Below are 12,294 nucleotides of genomic sequence, written 5' to 3' on the forward strand. Positions count from 1 at the left end.
CCTTCGAAAGAATTGGACCGCTTAGAGAAAAATTTGCTTGGAATATTTTGGAGAATCCTAATTCTCTGTTTAATAGGAATTTTTTGGCCAAATATGGTGACAACTGGTGAAAAAGGGAGGGAGCTAGAGGTGGTTCTAATTCATGGAAGATTATGATGAGAGGGTAGAAAGTTCTTAAAAATTTCCTAAGATGGAAAGTGGTTAATGGTGCTAATATTGATTTCTTAAAGGATGCTTGGATTATGGATAAAAGCTTATTGAATTGGCCTACGTTTGTGGGTAATTTTGAAGACAAAGACTTGAAGTTAAACTATTTCATTGAGAATAGGAACTGGGACTTCTCAAAACTGAGACACTGCTTCGGGGAGGACTTGGTAAAGATGATTGGAGATGTCCAGATTTTTTATTCTTTGCATGAAGATCAAATGGAGCTGAAGCTTCAATTGATGGGTAAATCTTTATCTGCTTTATTATCGAAAAGTAGATACAAAGATGCTTTGGTAGAAGTTGATATTGTTTGGATTCATAAAATGAAGATAAATGCTAAAGTTAAGTTATTTTTATGGCGTATCTGTAATGATGCAATTCCAACTGAAGATTTTCTGTTCAGGAGAAGGATTTCGGGGAACATTCTTTGTCCCATGGGGTGTGAGGAAACCAAAAATCTGGATCATATTACAACAAGATGTTTATTTCTGTTGAATGTGAATAATGTTTAAGGGGTTGGGGACTCAGAATTCCTGCTTTTAGAAGCTTTACAGATTGGTTTCAGGGAATGCAAAATTTGGTTGTGAAGGATGATTTAACAGTAAAGTTATATGCTTTGAGTGTTTGGTTTGTCTAGAATAACAGATGCAAGGTGAAACATGGGAATTCTGGTAGTAGTGCTGAGATGATTGCGGCTTCTGTAATTAGCTTTTATAGTTCTTCTAATCAAGGTGTTTATCACTCAGATCACTGGATGCTTATCGATCCGAAGGGCTGTTCTCAGATTATTTGCATCCCCTTCCACCTGAGTGGCTAAAACTCAATTTGGATGGTTCTCTTAAAGAGAACTATGATGCGGTTTTAGGAGGGTTCTTAAGAGATGACAAAGGGAGGTTTATTTTTACTTATGGAAGGAAAAGAAGGCATTGGGACATTGCTCGTATGGAGCTATGAGCTTTCAAATCTATAAAAGAGGTGATGCAAGATTGGATTTATATGGCTAAAGCTCTTACAGTAGAAGGAGATAATAAGAATGTTCTCACATTTCTTCAACAAGTGTACAACAAACAGAGGAAATCCGGCAAGAACAGTGAGGAGGATGGTCTTTTATTCTTGAAAAAGTGTAATAATGTAATTTTCAATTGTGTTGGGTGAAATTGTAATAGGTTAGCGGATTATTGCGCTAACTTAGCTTTGTCTTTGGAATTTGCTTGGTATACTTTTTTGAAGAGCAACCTTCCCTCTACCTTTAATCATATTTTAAAGGAAGAGTGTGATAGGTGGTTAGTCTCTTCTTAGTTTGTATCTAGGTTGCTCTTTTTTTAAGAGTGTGATAGGTGGTTAGTCTCTTCTTAGTTTGTATCTAGGTTGCTCTTAAAAAAAAAAAAATCTATTAAATTAAAAAATCACATGATTCAAAAACCCCATTGTAAAATTTTTAGAAAATATTCTAAATGTGTATAATTGTAATATCTATAACATATAAAAAGTTATGCAGTTAAAGTTTTACCAGTGCAAAGTTATCCATTTTTTTAATAATGAAAATAAATTTTTAATCAAAATATTCACAAAAAATTGCCTAGTTTTTTAAAATTGATATGGGTATAATTTGACTTACCTTGAGACAAACAAGTCTTTTAATTAGGCCAACGGACGAAAATAGCTCTAAGTCACCCAAAATTGAATTTTTCCTTTTCTCTCACCTCTCTTTCTTCCCTAAATCTCTAAGAAATTCTCTATTTGGAGATAACGAAGTAGTTAATTGCATTTAAAAGTCTTTTTTTTTTTTTAGTGGAAAATGATTTTTATGTTAATATATTAAATAATTATTTAATATTAAAATATTAAATCTATCTAAATTCTTTTATATCCTCAAATTCAGGAATCCTAAAATTATAAAAAAATATTTATAAATGAACTAATCATGTCTAAAATATTCTAGTGAAATTGGTTTACAAATCGGACAATTGACAGTCCTAAAAATGCTACTTGCACCTATAGGTGTCAATTCCTTAAGAAATTTCACGAGTACCCAAAAATTATAAAAACAAGGGTAATTAAAACACTACACTATAAATGTTATGGCAAAGAGTGTTTGTGATTTGGACTTATAATGACTCCTATAATAATTATTGACTATTCTAGTTCAATTTTTTTTTTTAATTAAGAGTTTTCACATAGCCTAACACACACTTTAGTTTACTTATTAGATTAACCAACTTTAGTCTTATTTTGAATGAATTAAATGCTAATTATATTTACTTTAAATACAATACTCAAATGAGTTTTCTAGATGTGTGAAAATGTTATGATTATTAATTACTCTATGTTGATTATATTATGATCTATGATAAACATTTAGGTGCCTTATGACTAGGAGCTCTCTAGATGTTTATTATTGAACAAACTTTTTACATGTAGATTCAATGAATTTTAAACTAAAAAAATTTTGTTGGCAATTATAAGTTGATTAGCCCACCTCCCCCCCTAAAAAGAAGGCATGTCCAAATAATAGGTAGCTAAATCATTAAGCAAAGTGCTTTTACTCTATGAATTGAAAGATTGATGTTTAAAATATTAATTATTTTAGTATCCTTACTAGGAGTAAAAGTATATTTCTATTTCCAAATGTAATTCAATTAAATGAAATGTGAAAGTTATATGAGATATTTCATCTTATGGAAAAAGGACAAAAAAATTGAACCTAAAAAAGGTGATTCCTTTCAGAAACCTTATGAAAAGATAATCAACACTAAAGAATTTGAAAAATCTAATTTATATGACTTAAATTATGTTGTAACTTAGCTTTCAAAACTATATTTTTATGTCATGTGAGTTTTTTATGATACCAAAATCTTATTGTGTTAATTTACATGAAAATTTTATTTGTGTTGTTTGTGTGTATTAATATTTCAGAGAAATCATACTCCATATTTTCTTGAAATGACTTTTAATATGACACAATAGAGAAAAAAGATTCATCTAGGTGACCCCACATAGTGGGATAAAGGCTTGATATTGTTATTATTGTTGTTTGTGTGTACTAATATTTCAGGAAAATCATACTCTATACTGTTGAAGACTTTAAAATATATTAAATTAGAGTTTATTGTAATTAAAGTTTGTACTTTTTTTATTTTTCTTGGGTCTGAGAGAGTGTGATTGTAATTGGGTAACTATGTACACACACTAGGGGAGTGAGTTAAAACTTATACTTTTAAACTAATTGTATTATATGAGTATTTAATCGCACTGGATGATTTACTAGAGTATTCCTCCAAAAAGAAGTTAATTAAATCATGCATTAGAATTTTTCAGTTAAACTGTTTGTATTGTACAAAATTAGATTTGTACAGATGACATCTAGAGTATGAAATGAATACATACCAGTTTGTCCCAAATGTAATTAACATTTTTTGAACTGATCATACTGTACGAAATTATTTTTGTACAAACAACATCTAGAGAATGAAATGGGTGCATACCAATTCGTCCATATGGATAGGTAAATTTTTTGAACTGTTCATACTATACAAAATTATTTTCGTATATACAATGTTCAGAGTACAAAATGGACTCATCCATTTTTATACCAAATGAAGCATGATTTTGTTAAACTGATCATACTATATGAAAATAAGTTTGTACACTATACCGACTAGTGTACATAATGCATTCGTATAGAATCATACCCAATAAACTTGTTCATTTTTGAACAGTTTGTATAATACGATGTTAGTTCGTACATACGACTAACAGAGTATGAAAATAGGTTCATTCTGGTTCATACAAGAATTTTTGAACTATTCATATGTACGAAGTATGATCATACTGTACGATCCAAGACGATCAAATTGAAATTTTCATTTTTCTAGATGATTTTTATTATCCTTTCTATATAAGGTCCTAAAAAATGTCTACCTAGAGAACTCCTACTGTGAATTTATTTTAAGAGTGCACTTGAAGAGTGTTTGGGAGAGTGTCCTGGGATTGGAGAGTGAGAAATTTTTTAAGAGGGATTTGTAAGGGGATTCACAAGGTTACCCAACGGTGAGGATAGCTTGCTTGTTCTTCAAAGATCTTCCCTACTTTTTTGAAGGCTCTTAAAAGAAGATTTTCAAAGGAGATCTGATACTCTACTGACACCAGGAGGGTGTGAAAGGATGACGATACTCTGCCAACACTAGGAGGGTGTGAAAGGATGACGGTACTCTGTTGCTACTAGAAGGGTGTGAAAAGATGATGGTAATTCGCCGACACTAGGAGGGTGTTAAAGGATGCTGGTTCTTTACCGTCACCAAGAGGGTGAGAAAGGATGATGATTCTCTATCACACTGGGTTTGGTGGAAGGGAGGTTATTGTAAGGGATTCTCCGCCTTACTGAGGGAGAAAGAACAGAGTCATTTTGGTATAATGTAATACTTGAAGAGGGAGTTTTTAGTGAGAGGACGTAGGCCTAGTTGGATCAAACCGCTATAAAATTTTATATTTTTTTGTCTTTACTTTTTTACTGCATTTTTTATTTTCTGCAAGTTTTAATTTTGTGGTAGAAAAATATTTTTTGGAAAAATTTATCATTGTGATTAAAAATCTAAAAGCGATTTTCTAATTTACCAAGAGTTTTTTAAATTACTAATTAACCCCCCCTGTTGGTAGCCTTGGGACAATTGCTTTAGGTCTAACAACCTATTCAAACTTTCAAATTATTCTAAGAGTATAATTTAGGTTGTAATTTAAAGGCATTACCCAATTGCCTATGTTATAAATATGTTGTAATTAAGTGCTACCACATTTGGACATTTGAATATTTGGATTTTATTTAACTTTTTGTTTATGTATGTTATGGTAGTTCGGTGGATGATATATTTCCTTTAATTGTGCACTAGAAATACCTACTTTTTTGGGTTTCTGTTATGTTTGTGATTTTTCTAAATGATTTTCTTTAGTCTCTTTCAGGAAATAAAAATTTTCTTATCATAACTAATAAAGTAATCTTAAATAACATTAAAAAATAATCAGTTAGAAAAGTTAAAGGGCTTTTTAGCCAATTACATAACATTTTTCTTCTTCTCCTTCTTTATGCACCTTCTTATTGGTAGGTTTCGATAACACACTTGACCTATCAGTGTGTTTGCTACATCTTAAGGAATGTATGCTCTTTTAGAAAAAAATCTATTTTCTAATCTTTTTAAAAATTTCACAGTCATATTGATTATTATGGTTAACTATCATACATTCCAATTACTATCCAACTAAAGTCTAAAATTTTATTTACATATAGCTTTAAGAGCATTAAATACCACTCATAGGTTTAAGGCCGTTTTAGAATCTTTAGATGTCAAGCATTGAATCTTTGATGAGGCCTACTTTTATTGGAAAAAAAATCCATTTTTATGTCTCTTTAAAATTTCATAATCATGTTGATTATTGTGTTTAACTTGCATGCATTACGTTAATAATCAACTAAAGACTACATTTTTAATTACATTTAACTTTAAGAGCATTAAATGCCACTCATAAGATTTAGATCATATAAGGATATTTAGATGTCAGTCCCATATTCCTAATTAAATAATAACATATCCTATATGAAAGTATGAGATGCGCCAAGAGGGGGGGGGGGAATTTGATATTTAAAACTTCTTTAATAAAAAGAAAAATCTTTTTATAACTTGATGCGAAAGCAAATTACATTTATAATAAAAAGATAAATTATCAATTTTAATACACATAATTAATCACAACAAAAATGAATGTGGAAATATAGTGCAAAAATAATAAAGGAAAGAACACATCAGATTTATAGTGGTTAAGTCAAACCTTGACCTACATCAACTCCTCAGAGACACCCTCTTAGAATTGCACTAAACCTTTAGTGACTCTCCTTTATCCCCCACAGCTAGGTGGAGAAGTCCTTACAAAACCACTTCCACCTTCTCTGGTGTGGCGGAGGAGCCGGGCCCTTTAACACCAAAGTTATATTCTTCTTCCCAAAACTTCACTCATGATAAATCTTAAATTCGATGGTACTAATGTGCAAGCTTGCTGGAGCAATCATCTGAAATCCCCTCCACACTCTCTTGAAACTTTTGAGTCTAGTGAATAGGTTGTTAAATCTAAGTTAATGTCCCAAAGCTACCAAGAGGGGGGGGGGTGAATTGGTATTTAAAAAGTTATCCCTCTTTTAGATAAATTGAACCAAAATTAAACTTTAATGAATTTTTTTATAAAAAGTTTTTCAACCACAACTTTTTAAACACAAAAAAATACAGAAAATAAAAAGCGGTGAAATAAACGACACAAGATTTATAGTGGTTCGGTCTAAACCAGACCTACATCCACTCCCCAGAGGCACCCTCTGAGTATTGCACTAATACCAATAGTGTCTCTCCTTTTGCACCCACAGCAAGGCGGAGAAGCCTTTACAAACACTCTTTTCATCACTACCGGTACGGTAGAGAACCGTCATCCTTTTACACTATCCCCAGTGTTGGCAGAGAACCGTCATCCTTTCACACTCTCCTAGTGTGGGCAGAGACCCTTTTGTCCTTTCACACTTTCTTACTGTGGGCAGAGTACCCTTCGTCCTTTCACATCTGTTCACACTCTCCAAGTGTCGGCAGAGATTCGGATCTCCTTGACAGATCTCTTCACAAGAAAACTAGAAGGAAAAAAAAAAGAGTGAAGTAATCTCATATTATAAGTAGGAAATCTTACCTTTGAACACCAAGCAAATCCTTCACGCTCCAATGGTAGAAATCCTTCTTTGAATGCTCTCTCTCACTCTCTCCTTTACTCTTCTTCCAATAGGCACATAGATCAATGAGCAAAAAGATTAGGTGGTAGTCTAATTTGGACTATATATACAAAAGACAAGAAAAACTGCCCAAAAACTGAGAGTTTTCAATTCTGTACGCAGTGGATCATCCCCGAACGATTTTGGATCGTCCCATACAATTTTACTTAAAGTGTCGGAAACGATCCTAAGGTATATTGGTACGAACTATGTTCATTCACGCTCATCGTCCCATACGAACTAGGTTCGTCCGGTACAAAACGGTTATTACATAGGTCGGTTCCCAAAATTTTGCAGGACGTAACTAACTGTGCTAAGTCGGTTCAATTCGTCCCGTGACGAACGTGTTTCGTCCTGGGATGATTTTATACGAAGGTTCATTTTGTCATGTACGATCTCAAACAGAGAGTTTCGTCTAGGTATGAACCATGCTTTTCGTCTGGATGAACAGTGCAAGGTGATAATCCAGAGACGTTCGTCCTGGGACGAATATAAAAATCATCCTGAACAATTAAGACTTAGAAAAATTTTCTCCTAGCCTGTTCGATCCATTGCTCTTCCTAGGGGTTAATTGACATGATCGTCCCGTACGAACTAGATTCGTCCCGTACGATCAGTTCACAAAAATTGTTCCCCCAAGAGTATGTTGTGATTTTTCATTCAATTACAATCACTCCCTCTCATCTCAAAACTTATAATTTACAAATGAATATTTGTTATATTTGATTTGAAGTTTTCATCGCTTGGTGTTAATTTTTCTGAAATGTTAGAACACACCAGAGCAAAAAATAAATCTTCAAAAAAGTGTTAGGAGATATATAAAACAATAATATTTGAAATCATCAAAATAATACAAGTTGCAAGAATGTAAAACATGCAAATAGCAACTTTCTCTACAATCTCCCCCTTTTTGATGATGGCAAAACAATTATTATTTGTAGGATTTCAAATTCTAAGAATCTCCTAAACTCATCCTGAATTGATGAATACATGAAAAATAAGGAGACATAAATAATAATAATTTTTTATACAAAACACACAACTACAACAATGACAAACATAAAAGGACTATTAAGACTATAAAAAATGACTAAAAAAACAAATAAAAAACAAAATAAACAAAAACAATTTCTCCCCTTTTTTGACAATAGCAAAAAGTGATAAGAAAAGAAGGCTAGAAATGTAAGCAGAAGTACGAAATTTATTTGATATTTTAATCTTGAAAGTGATTGAAATAAGGTATGGAAATAAAATCAAAACATTAGAAAAATAATAAAAATTTCATATAATTTAAGAAGAGATATAACATAGAGAATAAAAAGAATTTATCAAAGACATGTGTCAATTTAGACATTAAGATAAAGAAAATCATTGTACTAAGGTTGAATAAAAAATTTTATATTTTAAATTTCAATGTCAATTATAAATGAACATTAGATCAATTTGAATTAAGAGATTAAAACAGTCCGGAAAGAAGTAATTATCACATGTGGCGCTTTGCGCATCTTTTTCAATTTTAATGGCACATTTTTGTGCATTTTTTTACTTTGGACTTATTTTGTGCCTCTTTTTATCATTGCAATTTTTTTTTGCACAATCCTTTTGATTTTTGTACATTTGTACAATTTTCAAGAGTAATTGAATTCTTTCCAAAATAAATAATCTAAAATTTCAAATTTTTCTAAGTGCATAAATACTAATTGAAAAGAGAAATACAAAATAAGAAAATATCTAAATAATAATAATAATATTAAAGATAATATAGTCTAAATAAGAGACATGGAATTGAAAATTCTAATAATATCAAGTTATAAGCATCTCTTAAATTTAGAATAATTATATTTTCTAATGAAATTAATTTTAATTTACAAATTAGAATAAAGCACTGTTAAGATTAAAAAAAATGAAAATCATAAAGTCTAACATATATTTCTAAAATATTAAACAATAAAACATTGGAACATATATTGATATCGAATGAAGCTATTATAATTTGAAGTTCAAGATATCAATAATAACACAACTAAAATAAGGAAAATACAATAAACTAAAGGAAATCACTAACACATGAACTACAAAGAAACACTGAACAAACACTACAATCATTTAGATGGACCCTGATCTGGAGGAGGAGGTGGTGCTTCACCAAAGAAGTTGAAGTAACTACTCATCATAAACATGTTGGAATTAATGGCATTTATCTAATCACGCATAAATCCCATATCTTGATTGTGCTGAATATCTTGCTGCTGCAAATGAATTTCAATTTGATCAAACCTTTGATCAAACTTAGCCTCTAAATTGTCAAATCATTGAACCAAATCCTGATAATTTGGTCCAGCAGCATGTGAAGGTCTGGCTTCTTCTTCTGTTTCACTCAGAATGACAGATTTGAAGAATAGCCCTAAAGGAGCGTCGTGTAGTGAGTGGCTTCTTCAAAGTCTTTGTTCTGAAGAAATTAAATCATACTTCTTTTCCAAAATATGGGAATCATTATAATCTATGTTCTTCTTTCTTTTATGATCAACATGACCAATTCAGAGAGACCATAAATTATTCATTAATTGGGCCATTATATGTGTCCCTTTGTCATTTATATGTAGTAACAGTAGAAAGAAATATGATTTGACTACAGCTCAGTTAGGTATAATGGAAAGTCTTAACGTACGTGCTGATGAATACGAGCATCACGCACTAAAGTTATACTTTAGGCAAATGATCCTTTAACTCCTTATCTCTTAATCACTATGATTAACTTCATAGTCCAATAAAACCTTTCATTGGTTGGAAGCGTGTGCTGCTCTTAAGCTGACCTTCAGGTCCTTAAGTTTAGAAGGATACCCAAAGTTCGGCTCTTGGTGATTTTTAATTTCTTTTGAAAATAAAAAAACATGATGCAGATGGTCAGAGTTGAAATGACTGTTTCCAAAAAATGGCTGAAAAGGTTTCGTCTATGTAGAAGCTGTAAAAGTGTCGATATTAACCTATATTATAAGAGGCAAACAAAGTGCAATACCTTAAAAGGTTAATTGATTCCTGTAGGAGAACTCTAGATGGGGTGATTTTTGCAGAGACAAACCTAGCAAAGGATTCTTCATTGGCTCTAGAAAGGAAGTTTTCAGATGTATTTCTTGGTGGACCCTTAGCCAAGGTCTTTTGGCGCTGGCTAGAACTTGCCATTGAAAGATTTGAAGAGAAGAAAGATTTGAAAGAGATGTGTGAAAGTGACTGTTAAGTAAAAATTACCTTCAATTTAAAGAAAAATGACCTTTCGTACCAGACGAAAATTTTATTCATCCCATATGAATTCGATTTGTCCCGTACGAAAATATTTTGTATAGACGAACGAATGAGTTTAAAAAATAATGGCTTTTCATAAACACATAATTTACGAAGCGACCTTTCATACAAGCTTTTGACCAAAATGATCGTACAGACGAACACGTGTTCGTCTGGACGATCAGAAATTTAATTCATTTTTATGGCAGTTAGAAACCATCCCCCACTATTAACCGACATGTGTTCGTCTGGACGAACCAAAGGTTCGTATGGATGAAGTTTATATTAAAAACTATCTTATCCATTCAACTGCTGCATTCATTCATCCCGTCGTTTTAAAAATATTTTGTCCCGAACGATCGTGATGATTGTACAGACGAATTACATTAAAAACTGCTCTTAAAACGGTTCGAAATTACTCAGTTTGTCATTTTACACAAATCGTCCCGTACGAAGAATTTTCATCCCGGATGATGACGACCACAAGTTTACATTTTCACACTCAAAAACAAAAAAGAATAAAAACAAACAAGACAAACTTAAATACATACCTTTTTAAGAAGAAAATATCACAAAAACAAACTAAAAATTACAATGAACACAAAACAAAAAATATCAATGTTGTAGAAAATATTTTTATCTAAGCATTTAAATCAATCACTCCAAGCCTAGTTCTTAATGTACTGAAAGTATCAAAGGCTAAAGGTTTTATAAAAATATCTGCAAGTTGATTTTCTGTTGAAACATGGGTAAGTTCAATTTCTCCCTTGGATATATGATCCCTTATGAAATGATGTCTTATGTCAATGTGTTTGGTTCTTGAATGTTGAATAGGATTTTTTGAAATGCAGATAGCACTAGTATTATCACAATAAATTGGCATAGTGCCTATAGTTATTCCTAAATCAATCAACTATTGTTTTAACCAAAGTACTTGTGCCACACAACTTCCTAGTGCAATGTATTCTGCTTCTGCAGTAGATAGTGCCACTGAATTTTATTTTCTACTAGACCATGAAACTAATGAATTTTCAATAAATTGATATGTTCTAGAATTGCTTTTTCTATCCACCCAACAGCCTGCAAAATCAGAGTCTGAATAATCAATAATTTCAAATGAAGAGCTAAACTTTGGATACCATATTCTTAAGTTCTGAGTTCCTAGTAAGTATCTTAAAATCCTTTTCACTTCTGTGAAATGTGATTCTTTTGGATCAGATTGAAATCTAGCATACAAGCAAACAGTAAACATGATATATGGTCGGCTAGCAGTCAAGTAAAGTAAAGATATAATAATCCCTCTAAATTTTTTTTTATCAACAGATTTTCGCTTAAGGTCCTTATCCAACTGAACTGAGGAACTCATTGGTGTACTAACAGGTTTAACATTTTCTATTTCATATTTTTTGAGGATGTCCTTAACATATTTAGATTGACTATGAAATGTACCTTCCTCAAGTTGCTTAATGCTAAAGCCTAAAAAGTAATTTAAGTCTCCCATTAGACTCATCTCAAATTCACTACTCATTATTTTAGGAAAATCATCACAAAGATTTTTATTTGAAGATCCAAAAATGATATCATCCACATAAATTTGAAAAAATGTGTATATCCTTTCCAAATTTCTTTAAAAAGAGAGTTGTATCCACACTTTTTTTTTCAAAAAATCTTTCAAGTAGGAAGGTGCTTAACCTCTCATACCAAGCCCTATGTGCCTGTTTTAATCTATATAATACCTTTTTCAACTTGAAAATATGATTTGGGTATTTAGAATTTTCAAAACCTGGAGGTTATTCTACAAGGACTTCCTCTTCAATTACCCCATTTAAAAATGCACTTTTCATATCCATTTGAAATAATTTGAAACCTTTAATACAAGCAAAGGCTAGCAAAACCCTAATTGCTTCAAGTCTGGCTACAGGGGCAAAAGTCTCCTCAAAATCAAATCCTTCAATCTGATTATACCCCTTAGAAAGTAATCTAGCCTTATTTCTAATGACTATTCCTGAGTC

Source organism: Dendrobium catenatum, unplaced genomic scaffold, assembly GCF_001605985.2.
Source record: "Dendrobium catenatum unplaced genomic scaffold, ASM160598v2 fragScaff_scaffold_357, whole genome shotgun sequence".
NCBI lineage: Eukaryota > Viridiplantae > Streptophyta > Magnoliopsida > Asparagales > Orchidaceae > Dendrobium > Dendrobium catenatum.